This window comes from Sus scrofa, chromosome 14 (genome assembly GCF_000003025.6).
Source record: "Sus scrofa isolate TJ Tabasco breed Duroc chromosome 14, Sscrofa11.1, whole genome shotgun sequence".
NCBI lineage: Eukaryota > Metazoa > Chordata > Mammalia > Artiodactyla > Suidae > Sus > Sus scrofa.
Genome location: NC_010456.5, coordinates 73227363 through 73240340, shown reverse-complemented (window position 1 = coordinate 73240340; position 12978 = coordinate 73227363). Strand labels below are relative to the sequence as shown.

Genomic DNA, 12978 nt, shown 5'->3' with positions numbered 1-12978 from the left:
TCCCCCTAGGGACCCAGGGGGTCTCCTGCTCTGGGTTGGAGATGTGCCTTCTGCAAACAGGAGACACCAGTGAGCTGGGTCCCTTTCTTCCTTTTGTAGCAGTTACGTAGCTCTCAGTCTCATCAGGACCCGAGCAGCCTCTCCAGCTGCTGTCTATTGTCTCCAGAGAGCCTGGTTCCCGCAGGGTTCCTCCACGCCCCTCCTCGGTTCCCTCTCACAGCTGCGCTGGTGCGCTTGGGGAACCCATCTCCAGCCCCATTTCACCCTCTCTCATGTTGCCTCTAATGTTGATGGTTAGTAATAACCCCCTTCAGTGATGCTTTTATTTCTGTAAGCACTCTCACAGCCATTATGCCATTTGATTAAAAGCAAGAGGTCTCTAGTGTTTTGGAGCTGTTTGATGGAGAGCGGCCTGCCTTGTGCACTGATGAGCATCCCAAGTCTCAAGAATGCTGCTGGCTGAGTGGGAGGTGGGACCAGCTAACCTCTGAGCTTTGAGGTCCATCCTTTTACAGATGAGTAAACTGAGGCTCAGAGAGCTTCAAGTTGCACAGTGAGACCGCAGAAGTGCCAGGACGAGAATGCATGAGGCTAAAGCTCACCCCTGTGCTAGGAATGGGATTCCCTTGCCTGGCCTTGGGCTCTGGTTTAGTTTTACCCTCCTGAGACCAGGATCCCTGAGTGGCTGGTCCCTGGGTTGGTCCCCTTGGTACTTGCGCCCCTGTAGTGTCTTTAAGTGGAAGAAGCACGTCCAGAAGTGCCTTTGCACTGCAAGGCTCTTCCTTCTGTGATGTCCTGCCCTCTGGGGGTCTCATCCTGAGCCCTTCATTCTCAGCCAGGCCCTCCTCGCTGGGCCCTTCCTCCCCTGCCTACTGTTCTTGGAGGCCACTCCTGATGCCTCCACTTCCTTCCACTGCTTGTCCAGATAGGACAGTGGCTGATCCAGAGGGGCTACTTCAGGCTGATGCCAAGACCAGAGCTGGGTGTGTAGTTATAGGCCGGCAGGTCAGGACAGGTATTGGCCATTGGCTTCCCTGCTTCCTACCTTTGGAAGACTCCCATCCCCTCTGTGGGCTTCAGCTGCTTCTCAGCTTTCAAACAGAAGTTCTCCCTGCCCTCCTCAATCCCCCATCCTATAAGGTGGCTTTTCCCCAAGCAGGAGAACAGGGCGAGCCTATGCTGGCTGCAAGTACAAGAAGTGACTCTCCTCGGAGTTCCTGCCATGGTTCAGCAGGTTAAAAACCTGATGTAGTGTCTGTGAGGATGTGGGTTCAATACCTGGCTTTGCTTAGTGGGTTAAGGATTTGGCATGGCTGTGAGCTGCAGCATAGGCCACAGATGCGGCTCAGATCCAGCATTGCTGTGGCTGTGGCATAGGCTGGCAGCTACAGCTCTGATTCAACCCCCTAGCCTGGGAACTTCCATATGCTGCAGGTGCACCCTAAAAAAGAAAAAAAGAAAGGAAGAGACAGAAAGAAAGAGAGAGAGAGAAAGGAAGGGAGAGAGAGAAAGCAACAGCTCCTAGAGCAAAGATTGGCTGTTTTGACTTATTCTCTCATGTGCATATCTCTGCCTTTCCGAAGAGTGACAGTAAAATGCTACACATGGAAGCATTTACGGTTTACCAAGAAAGCTCGCATGCAGGCCCAAGGCAACAGGGTGATCATCCCATTTGAGAGATGTAGAAACTGAGGCACTAAAACTCTGCCCAGCCTTCATGGTCAAGTGTCTCTGGCACACCTGGCCAGGTAAAAGAGACATCAGCCACTGGGCTGTGCTTCTCAGCCAGTTCAGGCTGTGATGCAGCCCCATGCTGCCCAGCCTGGGGGACATGGAGATGCTGGGGGCTGACCCAGTTCACTCAGAGGCTCCCAGAGGTGCTTGGCTGACCTCAGGGTCTGCTCCATTGCGGGAGGCCATGGGTGCGCTCCCCTCACCAGGTGGAGAGAAGCGGCACATGGAGGCAGCTATGGTTCCCTTGCAGGAGATTCCTCACTTCCTGTTCCCCGATCCATCCTAGTTATAGGGATGGCTTTCTAACTCCCTGACCAGCGGAAGGCCAGGCCACAGCCTTCACAGCCCAGTGGCGGGGAGGAGGGCTGCAGTCCTCGCGAGGAAGGTAAGGGCTGCACAGTCTTTTGCTATGGAAATAGCTCTGCACTGGTTACCGCTTGTAGCTGATCTCCTGCAGGATCTCCTTGGGATGATTGCAGTAGGAGCTCAGAATTTCCGAATGGCTTATTTTTCCCCTATGGAGCCCTAAGAGGGTATTGGAGATTTTTAAAAATGTTTTTTAGAGAAATAAATTGGAGATGCACTAGCTGCCTTTAAGCTCTCCTTCAGTAAGTAGAACACAAGCAGCTCTGCAACAGGCCCCCGGTGCAGCCGCAGACACCTCCAAAGGGAGCGCCTCCAAAGGGAACACCTCCAAAGCTGCCTCCAGCCTGGAAGGCCTGGAAGCTGCCAGGGCAGCAGCATCACCTTGTTTGTGAATAATGCCGCTGCCCGGTCTGCCAGCACTCTCTGAGCCAAGATGTGGGGAAGCAGGTGAGGGCTGCAGTCCAAGGAGAGGGCACGGGACCTCAGCGGGTCTGTTGGCTGGGAGGGACGGGGACACTGCTGCCTGCTTTCCGGTCTAGTCATTGGCAGGGGGAGGGTGCCAGTCCTTGGTACTCACCATAGTGAAATGTCCTCTGGTCACAGATCTGGGTAGAATGTGGTGGCCTCATTACTGCCACCTTGTACAGACAGTCCTCTAGTCTGGGTGTGTGGTGAGGTCTCTGTGTCCCCTCCTCTCCAGAGTCACCCTGCTCCCTGCCCCCACAGCCCAGGCATGGTGTCTGTGTCTAGTGGGCACTGTGCAGAGCAGGAGTTCCAAAGACCCTCTGAAATGACTTGACACACAAGAGGGCAGATTGCTTTGCGTTGCCGGCTGTGACCCACTAATGGGTCACAAAATCACATTGGCAGGTTGAGACCAGCGTGTGATGGAGCTCATGGTGTGAGGTTGGGCACTGAGACCTCGGCTGAGGGGATGAGCTATCCGCTCACACGAGTGGGGACCCAGGCAGATGACAGGTTCAATGCCACCCGACTCTTTTTCTCTACCCATCCCGCTCTTTATCTGCACTCATCCCCCTAAGCCCTCAGTCCTGAAGTCCCCAGTCCTGCCTCATGTCTTACCATTTTCTCTGCTTGTGGCCACTCCCCCGAGTCTGCAGGTGTGAACTGGTGCAGATGCACAGGAAGTGGTGCAGGTACAGGCCTCTTCCCTCCCCCAGCTGGCCCCCTGACACCCACACAGCCAGTGGCCCCCTCCAGTTGGGAGGCTTGGGAACAAGCCTGCCAGGACATGGTTGTTTTCCAGGCACTCCCGAGAAGGAGCAAAGGGTGTGTAACATGGAGTATTTATTTAGACAACAGTGAATTACAAGTTTCTGGGATGTGGGATGGTCCCTATATTTTCTAAATCAGAAAGAGGTACATGGAAGCTTCTCAGTATGTATAAACAAGACGGCTTGGGGAGAGATAGTCTCTGCAGAGATAGGGGCTACAGAAATGAATGAGATACAGGTCTGACCTCAAGCTGCTTACAGGCTGTAGGGGAGGTCTGGGTGGGAGCAGAGAGTTAACTCCTAGATAAGACATGCTCGGAGTTCCTGTCATGGCTCAGCAGTTCACAAACCCGACTAGTATCCATGAGGATGTGGGTTCGCTCCCTAGCCTCGCTCAGTGGGTTAAAGATCTGACATTGCTGTGGCTGTGGTGTAGGCTGGTGGCTACAGCTCTGATTTGACCCCTAGCCTGGGAACCTCCATATGCCACGGGCGCGCCGCTCCCCCTGCCCCCCCAAAAAAAGACATGGTCTGCAGGGGGAGGCTCCCAGGCAGAGGGTGGCCACCCATGTGTCCTTGTGAGAGCGGGCTCCCCAGAGAGCCCTGGGAAGGTTTCAGAGGAGGCAGAAGCATTTTGTCTGACTGGAAGTGATGGCATGGGGAGAAGATGGGCCACCCATCCTGTGAACATCAGGGAGTCAGTTCTTTACCCCACAGCGGTCGCATAGGACTTGCAGGTGGGTGCAGGAGCAGTGTTCAGTCCTAAGCACTTACAGGTACTTGATGCTGCAGAGCAATTCAGCACGTTCCTGGAATATGTGGGGCTGAAGGGCAAATCAAGTATTTAGGAGACCTCATTTTGCTAGGCAGGATATTGTTTTGGTTAAGCTAGAATTTAACTTTCCATACCCCTCAATTCACTGTAATTTTGTTTTTGTTTTTGTTTTTGTTTTTTCAGGGCCACGCTTGCGGCATGTGGAATTTCCCAGGCTAAGGGTCCAAACAGAGCTGTGGCGACTGGCCTACGCAAGAGCCATGGCAATGATGGATCCTAACCCACTGAGCGAGGCCAGGGATCGAACCTTCGTCCTCATGGATGCTAGTCAGATACGTTTCCGCAGAGCCACGATGGGAACTCCCACTGGTGTTCGTTTGTTTGTTTGTTTGTTTTTACCACCCCATGCACTCACTGTTCCAGAGAGAAAAAGAGATCACAGGGAAACACTTTGTTAAGAGTTTAACAAATAGGAGTTCCCATGGTGGTGCAGAGGGAATAATCTGACTAAGACCAAAGAGGTTTTGGGTTCGATCCCTGGGCTTACTCAGTGGGTTAAGGATCCGGCGTTGCCATGAGCCGTGGTGTAGGTTGCAGACGTTACTTGGGTCTAATGTTGCTGTGGCTGTGGCATAGGCCTGCAGATATAGCTCTGATTGGACCCCTAGCCTGGGAACCTCCATATGCTGTGGGTGTGGCCCTAAAAAGCAAAAAAAAAAAAAAAAGAAGAATTTAACAGAGCAATAGCACTTTTATTTTTTAAATTTTTAAATTTTTATTATTTATTTATTTATTTTTTTTGTGGTGGCACCCATGGCATGGTTCCTGGGCCAGGGATTAAATCTGAGCCACAGCTGCGACCTATACTGCAGTTGTGACAACACTGGATCCTTAACCCACTGTACCTCCTTTTCTAACATTTTATCTTTTTAAAAGAATTTAACAAGTAGAGCAAGAGCACTTTTAAAAGAAAAGGTACAGGTATCCCCTGCTTTTCAAAAGTTTGCTTTGCGTCACTTTTATGAAAGACCTGCATTGGTACCTGTTTTCACTAATCAAGGAATTCCAAAGAGGATTTTCACCTTTATGGGGAAAAAAAAAAAAAATGGGAAAAGTGCAAACAGCATTCAGCATCTGTTTTGCAGTGAGGGTTGGTAGCAGAAGTTCGTACCCTGAGCTGAGAGAGTGGCACCACCAAGCTCCTCCCCCAGCACCACACTCGGCATCTCAGCATCAAGCTCCAGAGCTTTGATCTGTGTCTGTGAGCATCTGTGCTTTATCTCCATGTATTTTACTGTGTCCCTTAGCAGCCTATGTCCTCAGGGAATTGCTTCTTCACTTCATTTCTGCTTACAAAATCTTTCATCGGCATGCTCTACTTTTAGATAGCGGTGGAGATCTGTATCTCTATTATATGGGGCTCCTTTGGGCTGCCTTTACTTAATTCTGCCCTCATACAGTTTCACTTCTTACTGTCAAGGCAGTATTTCTCAAAGTGGGGTCCCAGGACCAGCAGCATCACCTGGGAACTTGCTAGAAACACATATTCTTAGGCCCCTCCCCAGACCTCCTCAATCAGAAACTGGGAGGGGGGGGTTAGCAGTTTGTTTTAATAAGCTCCCCTGTGAGGCAGGTACATGCTGAAGTTTGAGAGCCTCTGTCAAAGCTCTGGCTTCTCAAGTTGTCATCTGTAGACCAGCAGCAGGGTGGGCAACACCTGGGAGCTGGTTAGAAATTCAGAATCCCAGGCTCCACCTCCAACCTCTTGACTCAGAATCTGCACCTAAGCAAGGTCCCCAAATGATGTCTATGCACTGCAGGGCCTTTTCCTGGGGCCGTCTCTGGGCAGCTGACTGTGCTTATGGCCCCAGCATCCTCGCCAGCACAGCTGCTCCTTAAACCTCGCGGAATTCCTCAGAGTACACCCCACCCATCCCACATTTGGATCCCCCTGGGTGCTTATTAAAAAGCAAGGTGCCTGGGTCTTCTCTCAGACCTACCAAATCAGAATTCCTGGGGATGGGGCCCAGGAATCTGCATTTCCGACAAGTGCCCTAATTGGGGCCCGGTGTGTTGATTGAGACTCCGGTGTGTTGATTGAGACTCTCTGTAATTGATGTCGCTACCTTCCTCTCCTTTCCCCCCATCCATCCAATCAGGGCCTCGTCCTGCCCACCCGACTTCCTGAGTCATCTGTTATAACTGGTTCCTCCTTTCACATTTCACACACATTCCCCCGATCCAGTCCCCAGTCTTTCATCATAGCTTTTCTGGTCCTTAGCACCAGTTCTCAAACATAAGATTTCCACAAAATACAGGACCCTTGTCCCCTGTGATATTAGGATGGGGTGGGGGGGCACCTTGGGGACTCGGAGGGAGCACAGCTGGCCAAAGAAGGGCACCTGCACCCCTGCCATGGTCCAGAGCATCACTGGGGGCCCAGGCCGTCTGTTACAGCAGCTTCTCCCTTCTCTGGGCAGTCGGGGGAGGGGCAAATCCATCCAGGGAGCCGCAGCTTCTCTCTGGTCTCCATTAATAGAAGAGATCCTCCTGGATGTCCTCCCTACCCTGGGGCATAAATGCCCACTAGGACCTCAGGATCGGCCTTCCCTGACATTGACATCACTGTTCTAGCCCCACTCTGTTTCACAGAAGACATTGATCAGTGTCATGGGGGGCAGAGGGAACGTGGCTTCATTTCACTTCGGGGCTCCACCAAGCTACCCCTTAGTGAGAGGTTCTGCAGGCTCTGGTTGCTCTCAGAACTTTCCTGTGGTTGATGGATGAGCCACAAGCACTGAGCACCGTGTGCGGAGTGAGTGGTGCACAGGGAGTGGTGAGGCTGCACAGGGGAGAGCTTCCCCGAGGAGCAGGAGAGAGCGAGACTGGAACCAAAGTTCCCCAGAACAGCCCCTCCGTGCCGCGGTTGGACGGGAAGAGTCTCACTGGTTCTTTCGCTGGAGCCCAGGAAATAGTTTTTAAACAGAGGGAGCCCTAGAAAAGCAGAAGTGGAAATAATGCTTTATTTGATCTGAAAAGATAAAATTGCACAGACTTTTCAAAACCTAATAGCTCTGGCTGCCTGGCACAGCTCCTCTGTAATTATCTCATTGAATCGGCTCAGATCTCTCTTCTGGATAGGGGGCATTATCTCCACTTGATAGCCAAGAAGAGAGAGGCTCAGACAAATTAAGCAGTCTGCCTAGGGGCATGGTGGAGTCAGGATTTGAACGCAGGACTTTGGCGCTCCAGAGCCCATGTGCCTTTGGTGTTCCAGAGCCTGCCAGGTCCTCGTGTGATGGAAAAGGAGGGTGGGGTGGTACCTGGGAAGCAGGTGCAAGTGTCGCATGTCTGGTAGCACCTGTAAGCCATTGGCCAGTTTCCCATGCTGGCCTCACTCAGCCCTGGCATGAGCCCTGTGGTTGCAGAGAAAGCAGTGCTTCCTGCAAGGGGTCCCACTGCAAGGCCTTTTAGCTGGTATTTGCAAGGGGGTGATTGGCAAGCACACTTCCTATACCCTGCCTGCCACTAAGATAGATCAAAGCAGAGAAGCTGGCCCTGTGCCCCCCTGGCCCTTCCCCATGAGGCTGCCAAGCTCTGTTGAGGGTGGGGCTGGTCTGATCTGAATGTGGATTGGCAATTGGTACATGTTTCCTCCTGCACCACCAAGCTGCTGTCATAGCCCAGGACTAGAAGGGTGACTCAGGAAATCTGGCTGGTTGCATCTTTTGAGCTCCATCATTTTCCATTTGGCATCATGTGAGGGACTTAGCCAAGCACCTGGTCCTGGTCAGTGGAAGATGCCAGGTCTTATAGAAGAGGCCCACTCACAGGAAGATCTCATCTTACGGGAGACTGTGCCAAAGCCTCGCAAGGGCTTTGGGAATCAGGCTTGCTGCCCCCTCTGGAGACCCACCAGTGCTCAATAGGATGGGGAAGCAGGAAGTAGGGCATCTTGGCCAAAACAAATGCCTCTGGACAAGGGCCTGCCTCCTGATCAACAGGTGTTGGCACAGTGGGGGGCTTTAGGTCTTCTCAGCTTGTCAGGGGGGCTGCTTTGATCTGTCAGCACCAGCTGCCCCTGAACGTCCCCTGGGACCAAGAGGCCTCTTGAAGCTTGGGCAGGAAAGGCTTCTCAGTGTATCCCTAGCCTGCCTGGCTGTCCTTGCTCTGGCTGGCACAGAAAGGGACCCCATGGTGATAACAAATGAAAAGTCAGAGCAGACTCCTCTTCTGCCTGCCACCCCCCTCCTGATGGTCTGTGGTCTGCCCCAGGTAAAGAGCCTCTGACTTGGACCCCACTCAACCTTGACATGGTTGCCGTTCTCCTTCCCTTCCCTCAGCTCCTCAGAGTTTTGTAACAGAGAAGGCATGGGGGAGTTCCCATCGTGGCGCAGCGGAAACGAATCCAACTAGGAACCATGAGGTTGCGGGTTCGATCCCTGGCCTCACTCAGTGGGTTAAGGATCCTGTGTTGCCATGAGCTGTGGTGTAGGTCGAAGATGCAACTCGGATCTGGCGTTACTGTGGCTGTGGTGTAGGCCGGCGGCTACAGCTCCGATTCGAACCCTAGCCTGGGAACCTCCATATGCTGCGGGTATGGCCCTAAAAAGAAACAAAAGGTGAAAAACAAAACAAAACAAAACAAAAAACAGAAAAGGTATGGCTTTGAAGCCCCACTTGCATCACTAGCACGAGTCTTACCTCACCCCTGCGAGCTTCCATCTCCTCCGCTCTGCAGACAGGGGAGGACAGCTCCACCCTTTGGGGTCACAGTCAGGTTCACTGTGCTCACTTCCATCTGCTGGTCCTCCAGCCATTCAGCCCACCCGGAATCCTAACCGTGTGCAGCCCTCTCAGACTTTCCCCTACTCCTTACCCTCCAGCCTGCATTTATCCCGGAACCAGGACAGCGGTGGCAGGGGACACTGCTTAAGGGTCAGACAGAAGCTAACCAGGGGCCACAGCATCCAGGGCAGGGCTCAACTGACCAGGAAATGTTTGCCAAAGTCATCCTTCTGGAGTGATTCTGAGTGGTCAGCCCCCAGCAGAATTGGTGGCATATCCTCCCAGGCACCTTGGAACGCCCCTCCCCTCCCCCACCACATACACACAGCCTGGAGTGGCCTGATTTATCATTCCAAGCCCCACTTGTGGGATTGAGACAGGCACTTAAGAGCTGAGAAGAGGGGGTGGTTGCAATGTGCAGCCTTCAAGCCTGACAAGGATCTGACTAGGCAGGTCCAGGAAGACAAGATCAAACCCCTGACACTTTTCTTCTGCTCCTGGATCGGGGCTCCAAGCCCGTTGGGGGGGAAATGGAGCTTCTCCTCCCTGGGCCTTAGGTTCGAATTTCCCACTCCCCACCATAACCATCTGGCAACAGTCTGAGCCTCATCCTGCCCCCTGGGCACTGAGTCCCCAGGCACTGTGACACTCAGGGCCCAGGGGGAAAAGGATTCACCCTCCAAGGTGGCAGCTCTCTGTGTGGCACAGCAGACTCAGGCCCACTGCCCGCTATGCCCTTGTCCAGCATCAGCAGAGTGCTGACCTGTGCCCACGGGCAGTGAGCAGTCTCTGCAGGCATCAATCATAAAGCCATCACTAGACACAGTGGAGGAGCGCTTGCTGGCTGTGGAGCCACTCGAGGGAGAGGCCCTGGAGAAAACAAACAGGCTTCAACAGCAATTAGTACAAATTAGACGTGGACCAGAGACACGAAGAGGAGGGAAGCTCCCGTTGCATCTCCTGCCCATGTATGTCTGCCTGGAGGAAACTAGCAAGCTAGGTCTCTGGGTAGAACTTTTCACACATTTGGTCTCTGTCCGAATGGCATTCTTTTTGCCAACTGCTGCATGGTAAAACCTTGATTACCCAGAACTTCCGGTTATCCAGGATGCTCTTGGCACTTGGGTGGTAGCATACAGGTGACCAGCAAGACAAGTTCTTTGGCATTTGCTTAAAACAAGACAAAACACTTCTAGCTCCTTCAGACAAGTCAGTTAAGGGACTCTCTGTCCCTGTCCCTGTCCAGAGTGGCTGGAGAGCAGCCCTGATGCTCCGACGCTCAAAGTTCAGCCTTAGAAGGGAGTAAGAGGCTCTCAGAGGCACCAACAAGGATTTAGGCATCTTGGAAATGTTCCCTCACCAGTTGTTTATTTTTGTTTTTTAGGGCCGCATCTGTGGCGTATGGAAGTTCCAGACTAGGGATCGAATTGGAGCTGCAGCTGCCTGCCTACACCACAGCCACAGCAACGTGGGATCCTAGCCGTGTTTGTGACCTATACCACAGCTCATGGCAACGCCAGATCCTTAACCCACTGAGTGAGGCCGGGGATCGAACCCGTATCCTCATGGACACTAGTCAGGTTTGTTACCCCTGAGCCACAACGGGAACGCCACTCCCTGTTCTTGTGGGTGGGGCTCATGGGATGGTCAGCTACACTAGCTGATACTTACTGACCATTTGCTTCACATCTGGCTCTTCACTAAGCATTTTCAATTGTGCTCTTATTTAATGCTTATGACAACCTTATGAGGCCGGTATTATTATTCTCCCCAGGTAAGACAACTGAGGCAGAGGGAAGTTAAATAACTGGACCAAGGTCATGCTGTCTGGAAAAGCCAGGGTTCCCACACAGACGGTCTTGCTCCAGAACCCCTATAATTGAGGGCGGTGCTTTGCACAACGAGAGTCAGTTTTTGCATATAGCTGGAGGGGGATTGAAAACCACAGGAAAGCTATGACTGAAGCATGTAGCTTTAGTTGGAGGGAAACTCTCTTGGGGTAAAGAGAACAGTGTAAAGTAAGGAGGCAGAATTCCCTAAGCCACGGGCAGAGGCAATCAGCCTCGTTCCTCACAGCTCTTGCCTCACATGGGGGAGCGGGGGGGCTGTGTCCTAGGATGGAAGTGCTGTGTGAGTATTTTCACCAGCTTCTCTCATTAAGCCTCACTGGGAAGACTGGTGGTGCTCAAACTAGCTGTACATTCACATCATCTGGGAGATTTAAAAAACCCTGTGTCCAGGCCATACCCATGCCAATTAAGTCAGACTCTCTGAAGGTGGGTGTGGGGCTTGATGCATTTTTAAAACTCTGCAGATGATACCAATGTGCAGGCAAGAGAGACTCACTGAGCTAAATCAGAACCTTCCATCCATAAGCACATCCTTTAAAGAAGCTATAACTTCCCCCTTTCCTCTTCCTCTCAGTGTCTGGTGTGTGGGAAGGTGGCTGGGGGGCTTGGATGGTGACTACCTCAGGATGAGAAGAGCAGTTGGCCTGGCCATGGAAGCTGATGGTTGTCTGGGAGGATGGCAGAGGTGAGCTCTGGGGACATGCTTCTTTCCCTTGGGGCTCCTCTTTGCCACTGACCCTAATGTGCCCTGGACCCTGAGTTGCCCCAGTGCCCACAACCTCCCCCCACAACCCCCACTGCTTTCTCTGTAATACGGTCCACTCACCTGGCATTTTCAGAAGTAACTTTAGGTGTTCCTATCATGGCACAGCAGAAATGAATCTAACTAGGAACTATAAGGTTGCAGGTTCGATCCCTGGCTGTGCTCAGTGGGTTAAGGATCTGGCGTTGAGGTGAGCTGTGGCAGACACGGTGGCTTAGGCTGACAGCTGTAGCTCTGATTTTACACCTAGCCTGGGAACCTCCATATGCCACATGTGTGGCCCTAAAAAGCAAAAAAAAAAAAAAAAAAAAAAAAAAGAAGAAGTAACTTTATTAATGAGACAAAGGCAACTGAGCATATATAGACAGCAAAACAATGGGCCAGTTCCCAAAGTTCAAGTTTATTCCAAAATATTGTGGAGTAAGTGGACCGGAGTTGGCCTGAGCTCCAGCACCTTTTGCTTGGGGAGCCTGTGGTCCTGCCTGGGTGGGCTACTCGACTTGGCTGATCAGTACTGGAGGTGCTCACTCAAGTTCAATGACCTCACCTTGGTAGCTTGAAACTGGCCCTGGTAGGAATATGTACACCATGCAAAATCAGCAAATGCCCCAAATCAGGGATTTCCCTTCCAGGAGGTGGACTGTTAAACATGAGCCAGGGAGTTCCCCTTGTGGCGCAGCGGAAACGAATCCAGCTAGGAACCATGAGGTTATGGGTTCCATCCCTGGCCTTGCTCAGTGGGTTGAGTTTCCGGCGTTGCCATGAGCTGTGGTGTAGGTTGCAGATATGGCTCGGATCCCACATTGCTGTGGCTCTGGTGTAGGCGGGTGTCTACAGCTCCAATTCGACCCCTAGCCTGGGAACCTCCATATGCTGCGGGTGTGGCCTGAAAAGGATAAAAGACAAAAAAAAAAAAAATTAAACATGAGCCAGCACACCACTCCTTTGTTGGTGTCCAGACCTCACCCCCCCATGTCCCCCCCACCACCTTCAACTCATTTTGGTTCCTAGAAGCTGGTTTTCCTGGTGAGGCCCTGCCTAACTCATTCTCACCTGGTGGTTATCTTGGGAGGTTTTCTTCGTGTATAGGAAGTACAGTAAAGGAGATCTTATTTTTCTGACAGTGATCTTAAGCCTGAGCAGAAAGAGTTGTAAAATTGTTAGCAGCAATCTTATTTTCCAAGCATGGAGAGGATTTACAAAGGAGCTATTCACACATCCGCCCTCACCCAGGAGGCCTTCACGTCCAGACTCCTGGTGTACACACAGCAGATGAGACAGCTCTAGTCCTCTGTGCGAGCGTTTGATACACGCACCTCCAGTGACAAAGGAGGGACCGGCAGGCATTTAATGGGAGGTCACAGCAAACTTGCCCTTCTTTCCTGAGGCTCTGCTCAGGGCATCGAACTGAAGCAGCTGGAGGATCTGAAAGAGGCTCGGAGCAGAGGGGCGGGGGTTGGGGGGGTG

The 12978-nt window shown here is 52.2% G+C and overlaps 1 protein-coding gene across 2 annotated transcripts in view; it reads left to right on the top strand.

Moving 5' to 3' along the window:
- LRRC20 (leucine rich repeat containing 20) overlaps positions 1 to 12978 on the top strand; it is an 82460-nt gene that overhangs the window by 56320 nt on the left and 13162 nt on the right. The gene's annotated exons all lie outside the window — the stretch shown is intronic.